Genomic DNA, 19,954 nt, shown 5'->3' on the forward strand with positions numbered 1-19,954 from the left:
GGAGAGGATCAGCTCTGACTGAAGCATTTCCTACAGGTGGTTGTTCAGATTGCACTTTAAAGCTTCCAATGGTGGGTGGAGGCTCTGAAACCTGCTGAAATTCTGACAAGAATCTCATTTGGATTCTTGTCAGTGCTTTCCATTTAAAAAGTCTTTCTAATGTTTAGCTTAAGAAGGTAGTAATGGTGGGTAGGATTGCAATCCAGATTCCCCCTGTGCTTGCCAACTATACTGATTTTCTTATATTTAGATGGATAGTCTCAGTGACAAACAGTTGCCAAATGTTGGACATCCACATGCCACTACTCAACTCCTGCATCCTCACCCTTTTCCTTAAGTTGGGACTTTCCCTGCTTCAGAAAGACAGCCAAATTTGAAAAGAAGCCTCTGTATTCACTCTGCCAGGTTGTCAGCCATATCTGACAAGGGAATCCTGGAGTTTTTCCCACCAGTTGTGCCTCTGTTGCATTTACAAAACATGTTTTACTTTGTGGCATCCAAAGCAACGTAAGACTTGATTTCCAGATGATGCAGAAGTATGGGCTGCAGAAAAAAAACAGTGCATTTTGATATTGTAGTAATATTTCATTCTACTTCTGTATTTCAGTAATATTCTTACACAAGCTGTACAAGTAAAACAAGAGCAGCATGGCTCCTGAGCAAATATTGTTTCTAGTCACATACGATACTTTGCAGCTGACTGCTTATCTGTTTTGCTATGCAAGTGCAGAGAACACAGTTAGCAATAAAGCCACTGCTGGTTTCTCCTCCAAAACCTCCCTCCTTGCGGTGCATTGGAAATGACTGAACTTTGGCCCTCAATCTGCTGACACCCTGAGGGAGCGTAAGTGAAATGACGTCTTTGCTTGTTTCAGCTGCACAACAGGAAACGCTCGTGGCCTCCCCTTCTTCCTGCTCTGAGAAAGTGCTGCTGCTTTTTTTCTTTTCTTTTCTCTTCTTTTTTTTTTTTTTTCCCCTCCCTTCCCCTGCAGTCGAATGGGCTGAGACCTAGTTTCAGGTCTGGGCTTGGCAGCCAGCTGGTGCTCACACAGGCTCCCAGTGCTGCCGCCTCCTCCCCGGAGCAGCCAGTCACCTCCCTATTGCACTGCTGGGGGGCTGATGCCAGAAATACGAGCTTTTTAAATTTTTTTTTTCCCTCCCCCCCTTTTTTTTTCCCTCCTGGAGAAGTGGCTGAGAAGAGAATACAGTTATGTGGCAATGACTTGCTCCACGGGGCATGTTACTGGACACAGCTGAGCTGCAAAGACCAGGATGGTCAGGTGATGATTTGCCTTGGGGACACCATATCACTACCTTAATGTAGAGGACACACTGTCAGGTGGGCATTGAGGGATCCTGGAATATTGTCCCAGTAGTGCTGAATAATGCTGGATATACAGGGCCTGAATAGATTTCTTTGCCTTGCTGCAATACAGAGACAGGCTTCTTGCAGAGCATTGACAGGAAGCCTATTTCACCCTCTCTGGCTGCTGCTTTTACACTTCATGACCAAAACAGAGATATGAGTAAAGATGGTTATTTGCAAAACATGAGCATTTTGCTGCTAACTCAGGGAGGAGGATTCTATCTCAGTATAGTCATCCAAGACATTAAAGCAATATAGCGTTTTTGTGAGTGAAATTGACTGATTCATTATTCAGCTGTTATTTTCTAATGATTGGGGGGGTGGAGTGGGTCACTTTTAAAAAATAAAACACATATGCACTAGGGAGTTTGCATATAGTGGCATGAGAAGCAACACTGAGTAGTCTACAGTACAATATCCTGAATTTGAAAGATTTAATTAACTGTGAATGTAAACAGTGCTGGTGCAGTTGCTTATTCATTTCTTTAAAGTTGCATAGGCATATTATTTAAGGCACAGCTTTTGTCTGAGTTCTGTAATAAGCAACTTCTGGATTTACCTCATTAATCTTTTGTGCTACCTAGCTGCATAGCTGTTGTTTTTAACAAGCTGGAGTTATGTAACATGAATCATGCTTGGTGAGATGCTTGCTAGCAAGCAGAAGCAAGATAGGCAAAGAAATAACGGCACTCAACCTTTTCCAGAATACGATATGACTGGACTTTGAGATGAAATGCTGTGTGTTGGTACTCCCAGCTGTACAGACAAGGTCCAGGTATTCATTAGGAGGCTGTGTCTTGAAACAAAGTCTTGGGATGGGAATATTTAACAGACAGAAGAGTGAATTTGCTCAAGCATGAGCAGTTCTTGGAGGGTTTTGTATATATGCGTGCCAAATTCCCCCCAACCCAACCCCCTGCCTTCTTTTTCCTCTGGGATAATAAATGGGAAAATTCCCTTAAATGGGTCTGGTTTCACATGTAAAAGAAAATAACTTGGTGAGCTGTGATTGCCCCTGTAAAGTGTTACATAAATCTTTTTCCTTCCTTTTTTTAATATGCCCCTATAGTATCATTAGGCATGTGTGCAGCACAACAGTCCTCTGTCTCAAGAGATTTTACAACCAGTTTATGGAAAGGAGAGGCAAGTGATTGTATGAATGCATTAGAATAAAAGCAATTGATTTAAAGTTAATTTTTCCTTTAATAACATTTCCTTGGGAATTTTCTCTGCTGTTACTTAGGTTTGATCTTCAAAGTCATGCTGAGTTGTTAAGCCTGAGATGACTTTTTGCTTTAGTGGCATGTGTAAAAATATTAAATAATGTCAGGAAATAAAGGTGCAAGAATGACAGGTCTTCAGGTAAAGAGAGGAATAATGAGTATTTTGGGAAAGAATGGTTTAGTGCTCCTGAATTCCCCTTCAGAATGTCCCACTCCCTCTCATTTTGGCCAAATAATTATGTATCTTTCCTTAGCCTTATCTATAAATGAAAGAGCTGTAAACTGTGGCATAGGGAGGGTTATAAACTCCTATACTTTTAAACTTTATTGTTATTAACCACAGATGGCCAAAAATGAGTGCTGATATTAATGGTTTCCTGCGCTGCCATGTGTGTATATGAACACAGTGGCTGATGGCGCCTTGGTGCAGGTGACAGCTGAGATGTTACAGTGACAAGCAGCCTCTGTAAGCTGCTGTGGCCAACACCAGTGCTGATAACCTCAGCGTGGAGATGAGGGAATAAACAAGCACAGATGGAAATGAGTGTTTTCTCACACAGGAGGCCATCCAGGTCATGGCCAAGGGATGTTGAAAAGGCGCTGTAAGGAAGTGGACCATGTTGTTCTTGGTTTGTCCTTATTTTCCAAACAAATGCAGGATTCCTCTTGGACTGTCAGCGCAGCATCCTTCAGAAGAAACTTGCTTTTTTATGGTAACGTAAAATAAATTTCAGTCTCGTGGAGAATTTTCATTTATTGTATTGAATGGACTTAGTTTTGTATAGTCTGTTACAGCAGTCTAAGCTTAGAGCTGGGAATCTAAGTAGTGGTGCATGAGCACACCAAGACCTTGTAGGTGGAGAAAGATATTTTCCTGAACCTGCATGACGAAAACCAAAATTATAGTTCATCAGATGCTCTCTGTTTCTATCAGCTCCAATATTTATTACTTTTGGCTCTGCAGTGGTTTTTGTCTGACTAATGTTTGTGTCCTTTCTGCAGCTCTGTGATTTACTTGATGCAGATGAATGTTGTGTAGAGACAGCATATAAAATTGTTGACATTTTTGTTGGTGCGCTTTTCTGTTGTGGCTGCTTTAGGAGTGTTTGAGTGTCCTTTACTTGAGTGTACTTTACTTGAGTTTCCCTTACTCTTTTGGATGAGAAGTCCTTGTGGCTTTGTTAAGAGCCGTGACTTTGTAAAGGCAGGAGGGTCTGAGGGAACATCACGGGACCCATGGGAGTTTCCAATCCATGTTTCAGTAGAGTCGATGACATGAGCTTGGCTGCAGAGGGGCTTGTTGTGGCTCCTTGCTACCTTACCTTGTTAGGTGGGAGCTTGTGCCTGCTGGCTTTTGCTGGGGGGCTTCTAGGGGTGGGCTAAGGGCTGATGGGGGTGTGAGCTGGGCTGTGCAGGCACAGGACGGTGCCACGGCAGATGAGCGCAGCTGGGGTTGGTGCCTGTGAGGAGTGAGGGTTGTTCACCATGTGCTGTGGGAAGTGGGGGCTGGCCTTGGTTCTGGTGCAATTTCTGTTGAAATCTGTGAGTGAGCAGAGTAGGGTAAACACATGGCTGCTGGAAAGTTAATTGCCGTGAGTGGCACTGATGCAGGGGCAAGGAGGGAGTGCATCTCTGTGCATGAGTGGGCAGTGGCTTGCTCAGGAGTAAACTCTCACATCCTGGGGTCTTTGAATTGATCTTCAGATGTTACTGCTCCAGGTCATGAGGTTCTGCTCAGAGGGATTTCTTGCCCTGCAAGTTGCTGAACAGTTTCATTTTCCTTGCTTTTGTGTACCTTGTTCATTCAAACCCTTGAGTGCTGTCAGGTTATCAAGTTGTTTCCGCGTTGTGGCAGAACTTGAAACAATTACCAACTCAGTTTCACCATTTTTGCCTGTTAAAAAAAGGTGAAATTTAATTTACATTAATTATTTAACCAAATGAGATGCTCAGCATGAAAATGACCAGGTGCAAATTAAGATGAAATAAGTTAAGGAAAAAAATATGCTGTGCATTACATTTTTCATATTAAGCATTCTATTTGTATTTCATTACCAGTCCATCTGCAAGAAGACTCTTCTTAGCAGATTGAAACATTTTAAAAAAACTCAAATTTACACTAAGACTGATACAAATAAAGAATAGATTAAGATGGGAGAATTTTAAACAAATCTTTTTATTATTGCAGACTTATTTCCTCTTAGCACTGGTGGTACTGTGGGCCTTGGTATGGTGTCTGGAGCCATGCAAATGCCACCCCTTTTTCACGTTTTGTTGCTGCAACACAACCTCCCCAGGGCTGCTGCATGTGTAAAATTGGACCCTAGGTAATACTGAAATTTGTAGAGTGTATAACCGGAATGGTGATAGGTCTTAGCTCCTTGTCACAGGAATGGATTTGTGTGTTTGCCTGGTGATTGTACTTGTTGCAGTCCTGCTACTCCTCAGCCAGTCCCTTGTGAACCTGCCACTGCTTTGGGAGAGGCAGATCACAAGTCATGATGGTTTCACTGTTTGTGGGGATGAGAAGCAAAAGCTTTTGTTCAGTTGTAGACAAGGCTGGCTGTGGGATTGTGTTGATTGCACCATCAATCTCACCAAGGTGAGTTTAACACTGTAGTGGTGTTGCCATGGTGCAAGTTTCTTTGGAAGCACCAATACAACACCCTTCTCTGTTGTAGAGAACAGGTTTCACCCTGCAAAAATATGTGTGCTGTTTTTCTTTACCTTGGCAGGTTCTGGTTTTGAACCTTCCCAGACTTTGGAGATGTTTGTCACAAGGTTTCCTTTGTGAATGGAGTTGTTTCTTTGAGTGCATCATGAAAGATTTGGTTTATCTGCATGGAGCATGCTTCCTTGTGCAGTTGCTTTCCACAGTGCAGTGCTTGTAGACTAAAATCCTTTCTGTTGTGCTTGTGCCAGTCAATTCCTCCTGCAACAAGTCTGTTTGCCTGGCATGCAGTAAGGTTGCACTAGTGAGAAATAATTTTTTTGTTTCTGCTGACATGTCATTCTTGTAGATTCAAAATGGCAATGATAGTTTTTTTGTAACCATTTTGTGAAGAAACTCAGAAAACCAGAACAACACTCACTGCTTCAATGTATATTTTATTCCATCTAAAAAACTGCTTTAAATGCATGTGTTTGCACTTGGAATTGGAATGTTTTGCATCAAAACTAGAAATGACAGCGTCATATGCATGGAGTAGACCTTTGAGTTTATGGTGGTGGCATGTTTTACTCTCTGTGACATGTGATCACACGAGCTCAGCAGTACACAACTGACTTGATGTATTTACTGTATTTCTCTACCCAAGGAAGTACGGTCTAGTGACTGGCAGGCTGGGCGGGGATCAGTACCCACAGCTTCAGTGCCTGGTTCTGCTACACAGTTCATGAGTTTGGGGCAAGATTCACACCACCTTACACTGATTTTCATGTGAGTTATGTTCATAAATATGAATGAGGCACAGCAATATCACTGTTGTACAGTGTTCTCTTCATATCAATTCCACTTCCTTATCTTACAGAGTTGTCCTGTAGACAGATGCTGTATTCTGACTTTGATCCATAGGGAGCCAATAGGGGTTTTGTGCTAAAACTGACTGTGTTTTAGCAGTCTTTGAACCTTATTTTTTTTTTTTGTGTCTGTTTTTAAGTGACCATTCTTGAAGCGACCGATGGTTGTGCCAATTACTATGGGCACCTCTGCTCATAGTATTTATGGTGTTAAACACAGAAGTCATTGCAAAAGTCAGGCTACGTGTGGCTTTGGAGTCCAGTTCTATCTCTTTACTTAAGGGGAAAAATACCCTAAGTAAGGTGCAGTCAGCAGCCAAGGCATGAGAGAAATGCAGCACAAATATCTGCCAGATGAATCTGGTGCTTCATTAGCAAAGCCCCTAAAAGAAACTTGAACTTCAGGCATATTCCTAAGTTGTAGGAATCACTGGGTCCTACTGACTCTCCTGAAGTTAAGTATATGATTATATACTTTGTGATTAGGAGTGGCTTATTGAGATGGAGCCAGCATGGGGAATTTTGGGACTCCTGCTGTTCTGCTTACAGTATTTTGCAGGAGAATTCAAGGGTGTAGAATGACACCAACTGGATTCACAGAACAATCTGCTCCTGTTCCCGTGAACTCCAAATTATTTTCCTTGTCACATGCAAAGTTGTATCGAGAGCTGCATTTAAAAACCCATCTGTTGTCCATATTATATCAATATGAAGAAAAATTTTAGACTTCTAAAATATTCTGGTTATGTGCTCCATCCTGCTGTCATCTGTCTTTCAACTACAAGCCATTTCTTGTAGTTGCACTTTCTTGTAGCTACTCAAATCTTTCCCCTCACGGTTAAAACTCTGAGTTACTAAACTGCCATGATGGAAACAGGATTTTACAAACTGGTAGTGAAAAGAAATGACCACTTTCAGAATATGATGCTTTTGATAGCATAAAATTAATAAATCAGTATAATATTTGTTTTCTTATCAAGTATGGGAATGAGTAATAAATTCAAAAGTTACTTCAAAAGTTGTTCCATCATATTTTTCATTGCACTGTATATTTGAAGTATCATCAACATCTAGATGTCTTTCAATATAATTCATGACACAAATATGCATAACAAAATACAGCCTTTAAAATTGTTTTTTGTTTTGTTTTGTTTTTACATCAAAACAAGATTATCATTTCAGTGCTGCTGGTTATAATGTTGTAATTCACCTGCTGCTGATCTGACTTTCCTGTGTTGCAGTGGCAATAGCATGAATGCAATTACTGGCAGACAGGGCTTTTTGAGAGGACAGCAGTGGTGTTCATCAGTGGTGTTTATTTTGGCTTTGTTGTTACATTTTGCTGAAACAACCAATTGTGACAGAATAAGAGAGACAATATTGTATTATTGTGGGTCTGGAATTTTGTCTTTGCAAGTGTAATGAGTACTCAGGGGTATGGGTATATATATTTTCTTCTGCAGCAGCTCCCAGGTTTTCCTGTCATCATTTTAAAGCAGTATCTTCTCACTGAAGGCTTCAGGATTTTTTGAATGCTGCACTCTGTCCTCACTAGAAAACTCCATGGGAGACCCTTGGGCGATGGGAGCTTTGTAGGCTTTTTCCAGTGAGATACAGGCTGCAGAGAAAAGCTGTCCATCTCACAGTGGCTGGGTAGCTGGCCCAGTGTACTCCAATGTGTGAAGTTGCTTCCTTTCCCACTTTTATTTAGCCATATGGGTGCACCTCTAGTTGTGAGCTTCAGCTTTTGACACCGTTTTGCATCTCAGTACATCTGTTTTATTTGCAAATTCTGCATTCTCTGACTCAACGTGGAAGATTTTTCCCTTAACATGAATACAGACCATCTCTCTCTTTTCTAAGCAAAAGTTGGAATTGGAAGGAACTAGTGACAACTGAGTAATTTTGAGACTGCTAGCTCTTCATTGAGTGTCTTTAGAGAAATTATTAAGAGAAGACGGACAGACACAGGCGTGACATCACACACAGTTTCTGATTGCAGGGTTTGGTTTTTTTTACGTAGGAGACAAGGTTACAAGAGATCTTGGGAGGAAGGTCGAATTTATTCCTTTGAGAATACTTTCCAGATAGGAAGCTGTGTGAAAATAGTAAAATGCCAGAATTGTATGATGTGTTTTTTTTATTACCATGAACTATTGTTTTCTGTGTGGTAATATCTAGAGGCTTCTGTGAAGATGTAGGTAGGCTCCTTTGTCTTTACATCTTCACACTCACTGAATTTACAGCATAAATATCTGACAGATGAAGAGAGGAAAGAAATGTTATCATAGGGATCAAAGATGGAAATAGATTGTGAGATGCCCTCCATGGTCAGATAAGAAATCACTCGCAGCTAAGAACTCACTCTTTTTCTCAAGTCCTGTGATTTGGTGGCACTCCCAGCACCATACATCACTTGGCGTCACAGAGGTCAATCTGTGTGCCTTTGTGCACTGTGTTAAACCCTGTTAAACCTTGAGCAACCCTTTTTCCACTGAAGCTTTTGACATATTTAGTTTATTATATGTATCTTTATGCTGTAATTCAGACCTAAACTTGTTTTATTTTTAAGTTTAAAGGTCCTATCTGACATAAAGCATATTGATCTTGTGAATGATTTATGAAATGTCAGATGCCACTTTTTAAAAAATGTTACTGCCTTGCAAAAGTGAATGTCTTGTTTTCTTTGTTTAGTAACATATTCAAAACACTTGAAAGGAAGTTTTGGAATAAGGAGATTTCTACCCTGGGGGAGTAGTATCCTGTGCTTTCGTTAGGTCATGTCAGGCCATTGTTTTGCTTTTCTTATCATAAAGATCTTGTGTCTTTATTCGTGCTCAGCTGTGGACTTGAGTTTCCTGGAAGAGAGTGAAATAATACTACAAAATCATATGTTCTTTGTAGCTATGTTTGTTTAGTTGAAAATAGTTCTGATCTGTAGTTATGTAGAGTAATAAGTAGTGTAGATAACTTCCCAGTAATGAGTGGTATCTTGTATCTGCAGTTCTCATTGTAGCTGAAAAGAAATAGGATTCTTCTGTATGAAAAAAAACCACAGAAATTCAGAGTCATCTGTCAAATGCCTGGTAAAACTGGGGTCTCTTGACTAGTAAAACTGGGGTTTTCACCCCTGACTGCCCGCTGAGACCCTCAGTGGCTTTTTCTGTACTAGTGGATGACACGGTGGCAGGGTTTGGGAAAGGGCATGTTTAATTTATTGCTGTAGATACAGCCGCTGGGGAGGCTGGCTGGGTACACAGGGTGGTTTATCAGTAGAAGTCATTAAAGCAGGGTGATTAATGTGGTGCCAGAGAAGGGCGTGCGGTGTGTTGTGCTTTCGCTTAAAATCTGTGAGCTGCCACACAAGGTCACACAGCCTAAATGCAGTCCTGGCGAGAGGAGTCGCGGGAGGAGAAGAAGGGCACTGCCAGCCTAAATTAAGATCTCATATTGCTGTGCAGTTTTGTCAGGGGATGGAAGAACACCTCCTTAATGACTTGCTAATGGGATGTATGAAGGTTGCTGGCTAAATCTGGCTTGGTTCTGCTGTGACAGAGCTGAGATATTAGTATAAGTGATATGAGAAATAGCTTTCCTGGTCACACCCTGGGATGCTTGTGCCTGCTTTGAAAATAAGCAGAATTTCTAGCACTGGCAGTGAGATGCCTTTCTCCAGAACTAAATTTATCAATACAAGGAAGCATGAGAAGGCAAGGCTTGTTATGTCCCATATTCATGGGACTTTTCCTTTGAAATGTGTTATTCCATTTCCTCCAAGTGTTCCTTGGGGAAACAATTTGGATTTAGTATGCACTTTACTATTGATTCTTCTTTTGTCACTATGTGCTGCTAGATTTTTGCCATCATTTGTGTTTACTTTTGTTTGCTGTCAAACACCACCACTCTGCTTTCAGGCTGCACTGTGATGTGCAGGTTCTAGTACACGTAGAGAAGTCTTGGTAGAGCAGGGCAGGAGTGCTGTGGGTATTGTAGTCAATCCAGGGGGTAGCTCTGACTGAGAGAAACTCGAGAAAAAGCTCCTGGCAGAGGTTATACTCTGAGGTTCTCTCCTTCATGTAAGTGGCAACAGCAGAAGGTAGATGAAGCTGCACAACCATATGAATAAATGTACAGAATCTGAAACTCCCACTTCTGGCTCGTCTATTACATACCATCCTTTTATAGTGTGAGATGAATGTCCAGCACCAAGTTTCAGCTGTCCTCAGCAGACATGCCATTACTTCTGTCTCAGTGCATGGCCGTAATCTCATCCTGAAAAATAAGATTTTACCTTCCACTTACCCTTCTGGAGACAGCTTGTCAGAGCAACATGGTACTGCAAACTTATCCTGCTTAATGTCAGCTAATTAAATTCGTTTTTGAATATAGTACTAAGCCAATTTAATTCCATCTTTCAGAGCCTGCAGAGACAGTTGTGACTTTCAGATGGGTTTCTGTCTGTGATTAGCGATCAAATCTCTTTGTGCTTTTCTAGACTGACTCTGTCTGTCTTTTTCTGTGTGTCTCTCACCAGTACTTGGGATGTTATATCCCAGTGGGATGTGGGGTGGAATGGGGTGTTTTTTCCCAGCATCTTCTGTCTCATTTGTCAACATTCTCTGTTTAATGACTTTTGTTCTCTGAAATAAATTTCATTACTGTGGCTGGAATGGAAAGAGGGATTAGTGTGAAATTCTCCTGGTGTTAGATCTTGATTTTAGAGGTTGTTTTTCAAAAGTGTTGATCTTTGGAACGATGGGCATTGAAGTGACCTTATAACTCTGAGCTGATATACCCGCCTCTGGATGATCATTCACATCACAGTCCAAGTCACAGTCCAAGTGCAACAGCCTCCAGTAATGTTTACTGTCTGTCACTTTCAATATATTTTGTGATCACAAACATTCATGAAAATAAGGGGCAGAATTTCAAAACAAACAAATAAGATTAGTTTAAAAGAGAGAAAGGTCAAAGCAAGTCATAGAGTGACAAAGTGACAAAGAATAATGTACTTGATTAATTAAGTAGTGCTGGTGGAATATATTGTGCCAGGGACAGACTAACAAGTATTTTTTAATTTTAGAGGCTTTCTCTGCAGGTTATCAAAGAAAGTAAAATAAAAAGTAGCTTGTCTGGAGATTTTCGTGCTTTATTTTCTGTACAGCTCTGAGGCATGTCCCTCACTCCCTTTGTGCAGCTTTGTGCCAGGGAGTGCTTCCAATATCCGGTTTCTGAATTCCCCAATGCTGTTGGGCAGCAGATTGCTGTGCATCACTGTGGAACCCCCTACTGCAGTTTCCCCCCTGCCTGCAGCTGCATCTCATTTCTCTCATTCTCTTCCTGCTTGCCCTCCCACTTGTTGATGTGACCTGTCTGTGTTCAGACATTACAAAGGCAGAACTGAATAGTTGCTATCAGTGGTGTAATTCCTGGTTACTGAGAAACTACTGCTCCTGTTTTCCTCCCGGAGTGCGGCTGCAGTGTGTGTGGAGGCATGGTTTGGGGAAAAGCCTGTGTCATTGTCAGGCACTGGACGTCTTCTGTATAGAGAAGAGGGCTTCAGTCTGCATGGATGTCTGATATATCTTACTGCTACTCCATCCATCCATCCATCCATCCATCCATCCATCCATCCATCCATCCATCCATCCATCCATCCATCCATCCATTTTTTGTGTTGCACAGTGAAGCACAGAATTGCAGTTTTGTCTGTAATGCAGCTTCTGATGGCAGAAAGAACAAAATACCAACTTTCTCACCTTTCCTAAAATCGTGCTGAAGTCGTAAAACAGCAAACAGGTGCCAGGAAAGTAATACTTGAGCTTTAGATTTATTGAGAGGAAAGGACAGGAAAGTTTTTTTTTCAGATAATTAATTGCATTTTTAAATTTAATTTTAAACTCTATTTTTCTGAAAGGTTATTAAGAGGTGTATTTTTTTGAAATTAGAAGCTATAGTTTTTAATGAAATTAATAATAAAATATGTTCTATTATATGTTTCTTGAGTGTTTTTGAGGCTTGATACCGCCTGACCTGGGTTTGGTAAAGAGTTTGGTGCTTGTATGTAATCAATCTAAGCATTTGGTTTAGCTGCTTTGTCTATTTCTTAAGTCCTCATTCATTCTTCAAATAAGCATGAGGAGAAAGAATTGCTAAAATCCTGGTAAATCCTGGAGCACAACACTGGTTTTATAGGGACTTTCTAAATACCCGTGGTTATTAGACCTCTGTAGTTCTGTTGGTGTGACTTTGCTATGTGCATTTATATGAATATTAATAATAAAAAAGATTACATATTTGCTTCTTCAGTGCTGTACGTTGTTGTAAGAAAGGAGTAACTTTGGGGCAAGGGATTAATTTATCTGTAACTTAGTATCTATAAATGCAGTTTTAGGGTAGTTCTAAGACATGTAGACTCAGTTTTAAGAAGTGATTGCACACGTGCAGAATTAAGTTGGAAGCAAAATTTTCAGCTTCCATTAATTTTTTCTAACTGTGCCTAATATTACATTTCCTTAAAACATTGCGTGTGAAAATGAAGGTTTTAATAGGTAGCACTAGAGATTATCACTGTCTAGCTATAGAAAATAAACAGTTTAGACAAGAACTGTATTCATTTTCTTATCAGTTTCTTTTCCTATATTGATTTATATGTTTAGTTCCCAGTCTTTCTCCCACTGAAATTTTAAGCACTGGGTCCCCAACGCATTTCTGTCAACACCAGTTCCATAATTGCTCGAACCACATACTTAAATACCTCCCATGTAATTTCCATTTCATTTCACAATGGTTTCCATGCTTCTGCTTCACTTAGAAAGACTTCTTTTTGCCTTAAAGAAGCTCTTCTAGGATTTGCAATTTTTAGGTATATTTTTGGGAGTTTGGCATTTGTTTCTTACCACAGGTAAGGAATTAGGAGACCTCTGACAGAAAGGTCTTTGTAAAAGATCTTGAAAGTTGTCGTCATTAGTAATTTCATCAATTCTTAGCTGTGGCTCATAAGTACCTCTGACTCCACTAGAAGTGGTTTATTTTGAGCAGTTTTGGCTTTTTTCTACTTGGCCTCTGAGATCCCTCCCATCTCAACTGTGAGCAGAGAGACAGCAAGCTGTGAAATGAGGCATAACTGGTGGCCTTGAAAATCTCGACCTGGCCAAGGAAGAGGATAAAGACTCAGTGAAGAAATCTGAGCAGAAGGGAATCAAATTAAGAATTACAACCTGATGTCCTACGAGCAGGAAGCCAGAGGTAGCTTGTGACAACTACCAAGTTGAGTTAGGTTTGAACTGATTCACTAGAGATGATAGACTGTTTGTCACTTGGTTCCATGTGTACTGTATATTTCTGTTCATGATGTAGCTATCTAGTGATCATTCTTTTTGAATCATATGGTGATTTGGAACTTTAAAATAAAAGTATTCATTATAGTTTTCATTTTCCAACACTACTGTTAACAGACATAAAGAAAACAGAAAGAAAGATGGTTAAATTATTCACCTGAAAAATCCTGGTGGTTTGCAAGGTAAATGATTAGGTGCAGTCATTAGGGACAGATGATTAAATGACTCCAAATAAATCTGCAAGCAGAAGAATGTGTTGCATGTCTTACTGTGTTTTTCTGTTGAAGGCAGTTGGGTGTGTTTATCCTTTGGTGGGGATATTATTTCCCTGGGAAGGAAGATTCTTTTTAAGGCTTCAGCGGGTTGAGAAATTCTGCATTTGTAGGTGAAGGAGAGTTATTGGGAAAGAAAATTGCAGAAGTTCCATTGAACAGGTCTGTCTGACACACAGATCTCCACACCATCTGACAGCCAGTGCTGCCTTCTGAGCAGTCACTGCTCACCTGTTTTCCTCTTTGCTGCTGGCTCCCAAGCTGTAGCTCAGCATCTAGCATTTAAGTGTGCCTATGCCCAAAAGTATGTGCACTACTCTGTGTTTATACTGTTTCAGAGCAGGCTACCTTTAGATATTATATTGTAGCATCATACCCATGGGCAGTATACCACCCTTCACCAATAATTTTTTGTTACTGTTTTGGACCCACGGATTATGTTCTATTATGTTCTTTGTAACTTAGATCTCACATGTTTTTATGCTTGTTAATTGAAAAGCAAATGCAGAGTATAGGACTTGCTTAGGTGGCAGCAGATGAAGGTATGGTACTAGTGAACTGTGGGGTGTTCAGGTGCTCACTAAAGTGTAATAAAGGCGAGAGCCAAGCCACTTTGGAGGCATGAAGAGTCAAAGAAGCATTGCAAAAAAGCAGTCTGAATTCTTGAAAATTCTTTGTTATTTACCAGACTTTCTTCTCGAAAACTGCTTACTTTAGGATGAGATGCAGCTTGTAGAGTAGGAGGAAGACCAGCTTCTGTTTGGGGAGGCTTGATTAAGAAATTGGATTGTTTGTTTGTTTGTTGCAGTGTCTTGTCATTGCAGATAGCACTGCTGATATAAGCTCATTTTCCATCTCGGCATTGGTTAGCTATCAAAATATTTTAAATCAACCACCAGGTGATTTTAAATTATCAAATGATTATAAATAAGATGATTGCAGTCACCAGTGAGAGGTAAATGCTTTCTTAAGATCCCTTGATCTCAATAAAATAGGTTACAAGAGAGCTCCAGAGTTGTGCCTTCTTCCAAACCATCAATTTACAATGTTGGAGAAGAAAAAAAAAAAGGAAAGATAAAGACAAACTGGCAACGCACTGGTGTACTGGGTGCACTGGTGAAAGGAATTACATGCTTTTCAAGGACCTGACAAATGGGAAATCTGAAATTCTGTATCTGTCTACCAGACAGTAACAGATTCTGCTTTAATATTGAAAACTAGTTTTCAAAGCCTTGATGGTTTGCCTGAAATATGGTCTGGAGCAGTGGGCCAAAAGAGTTTGGTGACATCAGGGCACTTTTTCTTGCCATTGTGAATGGCAAAATGTTTTCTGTGAGCCTGGAAAAAGCACAGAATGAATGTGTGAAATGCATAAATGTATTGGCAGAGCTTGCTGTAAACCTCTGAATATGATGAACTCAGTATCTGGATTTGTTATACTTTCAGGTGGGACCCTCTTCTGACATGTGATCTACCATGAGCTACTTTGACTCCTACGATGACAATGTTATCACTGCTGCATCTCTGGGAACCAGTTATTCACAAATACACGGTATGTGAACGTCTGCATCTTACATTAACTATTGCTTGTTGGAACAACACAGAAACAATAACAAGAAGGTGCTAAAAGTCATTGAAGTAAATGTTAAGCCACATGTACAACCAGTTACATGGAGCTGTTCCAGCAGATGTTTATCTGCTCAGCCTGGCCTGTATGCAGAATAGTGAACTGTTTTAACTTGAACATGAACATTCACAGATATTGGTAGAAGCATTCTACCAATGTTTCCTTTGGACGAGATTATACTGGTACAGTGATATGTGTAGATATACAGATGATTATTCTCTGTGTCAAGGAGGGAGTGGTAGCAGTAGCATGAAGGGTTCTGTACTTTAACTGTATTTATTGTTCTGTACTTTAACTGTGTTGCTGCACTTACAGCAGTACTTTTTTTGCATTTAGGAAAGGTCTTTAATTGCTTTCTTTCTTCATTCCATTTCCAGTTTCTGGTCAGTCTAAATTAGATTAATTTCACACTCCAATGAGTCCCTAAAGAAGTGTAAATTAATTCCATTTTACCAAACTCAACCAGATGATGGCAGTTATTCCCTTGATGTTTATCTTTACATCACCCACCATCTTTGACCAGGATTTCAATAGGAAGTAAATTCATATTTGAGCCTGCTTTCCTCACCCTGTATAAGGAAATGGAGGCTGAGATCCACATCTAGTGAAGGGTGGATAGTCAATTTATGGCCTACAAGGCAAAAAATATAAGGTTACTGATAGCTGGCATATTTTTCTTTTCTACAATTCTGGCTTGAAATTTTTAACATACACTAAGGTCCTGTGAGACTATGGCAAAATGGTTTTATGAGAGTGATTACATTGTTTCGGGTTCTAAAGCAGTTCAGAGCATACCACATAGCTGTTAGCATGGAACATCTTCATCTGACTTACGGCCCCAGTGCAACTTCCAAAGCTGGCTGAAAAAAGTTTCTTCATGCTGATGGGAGTGGAGTTGCACTGCATTTAAAGTAATGTTAAAGTAATCTTTTTCTGTTAAAGTAATGTTCCCTGCTTGATTTTTTTTTTTTTTTTTACTGCTTACCCATTTCTTAGAGATTAGGGATTAAAAATACAAATGTAAAACAGAATTACAAGGAAATGGATAGACAAAATAATGAGAACTTAATTAGTGAAATGCTTGTTATATGTGATAAGGAGAGATGACTGTTTGCTCTGAAAGTATATATCTGGCTTTAATGAACTGTATTTTTATATGTAATTTTGAAGACTCTGTCAGCAATGTGGATGATGCACTGCTACAGCAGTGATGTAAGAGAGGGAAAGCAAGACAGAAGTCTTACAAGGAGCAGGAAGAGAAAGATCATTCTTCATTGATCAGTGCAGTGTGTTTTGGGAAAGCAGTTCACAACTTGGGTAGCCTGTGTGTTGGTTGGTGAAGGTTTCCACATCTGGCTGGAGAGTTCCAAGAGAAGCTCTCAGAGGTGACATCTACCACTAAAGTGAGAGAGCAAAACACCATTAGCATCACCCTTTGCAGACTGTTTGTATTTGTTCAGATGTCTCTTATGTTGTCCATACCTAAGCACCTTTTCAGGAGGGATACAGGAATAAGAATTTCTGTTGGTAATGTTTCTTGTGAGTTGATTAAATGTTCAGAATTATTTGTTGGTATGTGCTTTTGTAAATTGGGTGTTTTAGTGTGTGTGTGTGTAAGCATTGGTAATGGAAAGCTGGTTTGAAAAAGATGAGTTTCATGTCCTGCAGGGGCAGAGGTCTGGAAACGACCCAGCAGACCAGCTGATCTGCTTTACTTCCCTCACAGGTATCTCATCATGAAATCATGAATGAGTCTTGGTTGACATTTCCAGTTTTCTGGTGGAATGTGGCTTTTCCGGGACCTCTTGGTGTGCCAAGGGAGAGGGTGGTGGGGAGAGGCAGCTGTCAGAGTGATGACCACTTGCAGATCTCCATGTTCCCCAGCACAAAGAGCGAGGAGCCATCTCACAGCTGTACTTTTAATGAGCTGTAGGGCAAGGGAGGCTGTGTCTCGCACCTCGGGAAGCTTCTGATAGGCGGCAATAACCTTCACGGATTTGCCATCTACACATATCAAAATGAAATTTCCTTTGACTGGTGAACACAGGAGTCAGAAGGAAGTGAAGGTTTTCATGTTTATTTTTCCTTTCGGGTGTTACTTTGGTTCTCCTCTTTTGCCAGTTCTCAGATAGCATTGCGCACATTTCAGGAAACTAATCTGCAGGAGCACAGCTCATAAAAGATCAACCTGCCAGAGGACGAGGCTCTGCTTATTACAGAGAAGCTTCTGAGACAGTGACAGCCGAAAAGATTACACACTTCCACAGGAAATTAAATTTGATGTAATATAGTGAAAGAATGACAAAATGGAAAGGGCATATATAACATATTTGTGATTATTAAGCAGTAGAAAAATGAAAACTCGAGATCCAATAAAGTGCATGTAATTTAGATATAGATAGAAAATTCGCAATAGTTTTTTTAAACTTGGTCCCTCCACTTTGCTTTGCCTTCTCTCAGTGTTGTTATTTCCATGTGGAAAAATCAGTAACTTCTTAGAATCATAGAATTACTTCAGTTGGAAAGGACATTTAAAGGCCATCTACTTCCACCACCCCTGCCATGGACAGGGATGCTTTCCACTATGCTCAGAGCACCCTCCAGCCTGACCTGAAACACTTCCAGGGATGGGCCATCCACAGCTGCTCTGGGCAACCAGTTCCAGTGTCTTGTAAAATTATCCTAACTTTCATGCACATTAGACTATAAAACATTAGAGTAGAGTTTCAGGGCATTCGTTTGGTGTCCAGGTAGATTGCATTCTTCAGCAGAAGGTGCATATGTGACACCAGACTGGGAGAGGCAAGAATTTCCTTCTTTGCTTTCTCCTTTTCCCTTGTGACTGTGAAGTGCCAATGGAGAGGGAAGCTTTTCTTCCCTGTTTGCTCATGCTTGTTGCTGAGGTACAGTGTGGTGCTCCATGGTCTGTGGAAGTCCTAGCTCTGTCCCAGCTGCCAACCAGAGTGGCAAGTGCCAGGAGGACCCACTGGGGATTGTTCAGGTGACATACATGATTGCTACTGAGTTCCTTGCTGCTAACCCAAAGCAGGACAGGTGATGTATCTCCTTTTCCTCTCTTTGTTGAGGTCATTGTGGGTACCACAGTGAACCTAACTCTCTCCTGGCCAGGTGCTTCACAGCAACACATAGGTTTTCTTTCAGATAGGATGGTAATACCCTTAGTAATTTTACACCTTAATGATTTTTCCTTTAAGATCTGTTTACCTGCAGTTGGAAAGAATAAGCAGGACTCTGACAGATTTAACTTTATTAACCGTCATAAATCCTTTCCTTTTTGACTCTAATCAGTCCCTGGAGTCCTTTTAATGCTCTTGACATTGCACTGGCCTTTCATCACAGCTCAATATACATTTTCCTGTAACTAGAAAGCTGATGGCAGGAGCCTTATGTAAGCTGGAGGTAATGGACGCAGCGATGTGGACGTGCGACTGTCAGACACGTGCTGAGGGTGGAAGGAGGAGAGGGAGCTTGTGCTGCCAGCAGAGCTCTGTCCTCTGTGGAGGGCAGAAGAGGGAACCCAAAAACTTGGGCACTCAGAGGGTCTCGTGTGACCCGCTAGCACCTAGGGACCGGGAATCAGCTGTCTTGCTGTGGCCTGACTGACACACAGACAGAGCAGTGCTTTTGTGCCTTATTTTGGCAAGTGGGCTCCAGGGGCCAGCCCTGCCTCAGAAAGCCCCTCTGTGAGCAGCCCCCAACCTGTGTCCCTGGGGCAGTGAGTGGCTGGAGCCTGCCTGTGGCTGGCATGCTGGCCCAGCCACCAGGAATGGGGGGCCAGGAGCGGCACAGGGACCAGTCCAACCTGCACGGGTGGAGGTGCTGGGTGAATGGGGCTTTTCTGAACTGGGACAATGCTAAAAGGAAGGAGTGTTACCAGGTGGTCGAGGGGCAGGCACCAAAGCAACAAATGCTGCCTTCATAAAGTCAGTACCTGGGTTATTGCCTCTCTGTCCAGCCTGCACACAAAATCCTCCGGAAACCGAGAGGGGAATTCCCCGGTCGGTAGTCTGTCTGTCTCTCTGCTGTCCAGGAATTCATGGGAAGGAGAAGGCATCCCAAGAATCTGCCCCAGTGTGCAGGGACAGTAAATTCCCTCTTGTTTTTCCATATACACAAGTCAGCAAGTTTCTTCAGCAAATGCTTTAATTTTAAGCTTAATACTATGCAAATATTTAACTTGGGACAAAAAAAGCTTCAGGCTGGCTTCAGACCATGGACTGGCTTCCAGTTGTTTCTGCAGGTACAGATCCAGTGTTTACGTACATGAATGGCTATTTGATTGTTTGTTGATTTATTTACTATGGTAATATTTTTTTTATAATGAACTTGGATATTTTTGTACTCTGCTTTTGCTTTGAGCATAAAAATCTATGTATTTGCAATTTGTGTACAGGCCTTTTCAGAAGCTTTGGCAAAAGGCTCAGATCTGCTGAATATAATCACTGTAGGCTGAATCTTTAGGATGACACAGAATTGTACCAACTTTGCTTTTTCTCTTACTGAAGTGCTCAAAGCTATGTTTACCACTGGTATCCCACCAGCCTAGGTTATTAAAGAAAGGTATTGAAAGATTTGGTCCCTGATGT

General features: G+C 41.0%; 1 protein-coding gene across 9 annotated transcripts in view; it reads left to right on the forward strand.

Annotated features, from left to right (window-relative positions):
* Positions 1–19,954, forward strand: part of HIVEP2 (HIVEP zinc finger 2) — a 135,121-nt gene that overhangs the window by 16,632 nt on the left and 98,535 nt on the right. For all 9 annotated transcript variants that reach the window (XM_062490076.1, XM_062490083.1, XM_062490075.1 and 6 more), the window contains exon 2: positions 15,167–15,272. The gene's annotated coding sequence lies outside the window, so the exon portion shown is untranslated. The remainder of the gene's footprint in view (positions 1–15,166; positions 15,273–19,954) is intronic.

The sequence above is a fragment of the Cinclus cinclus genome, chromosome 3 (genome assembly GCF_963662255.1).
Source record: "Cinclus cinclus chromosome 3, bCinCin1.1, whole genome shotgun sequence".
NCBI classification, from domain to species: Eukaryota; Metazoa; Chordata; class Aves; order Passeriformes; family Cinclidae; genus Cinclus; species Cinclus cinclus.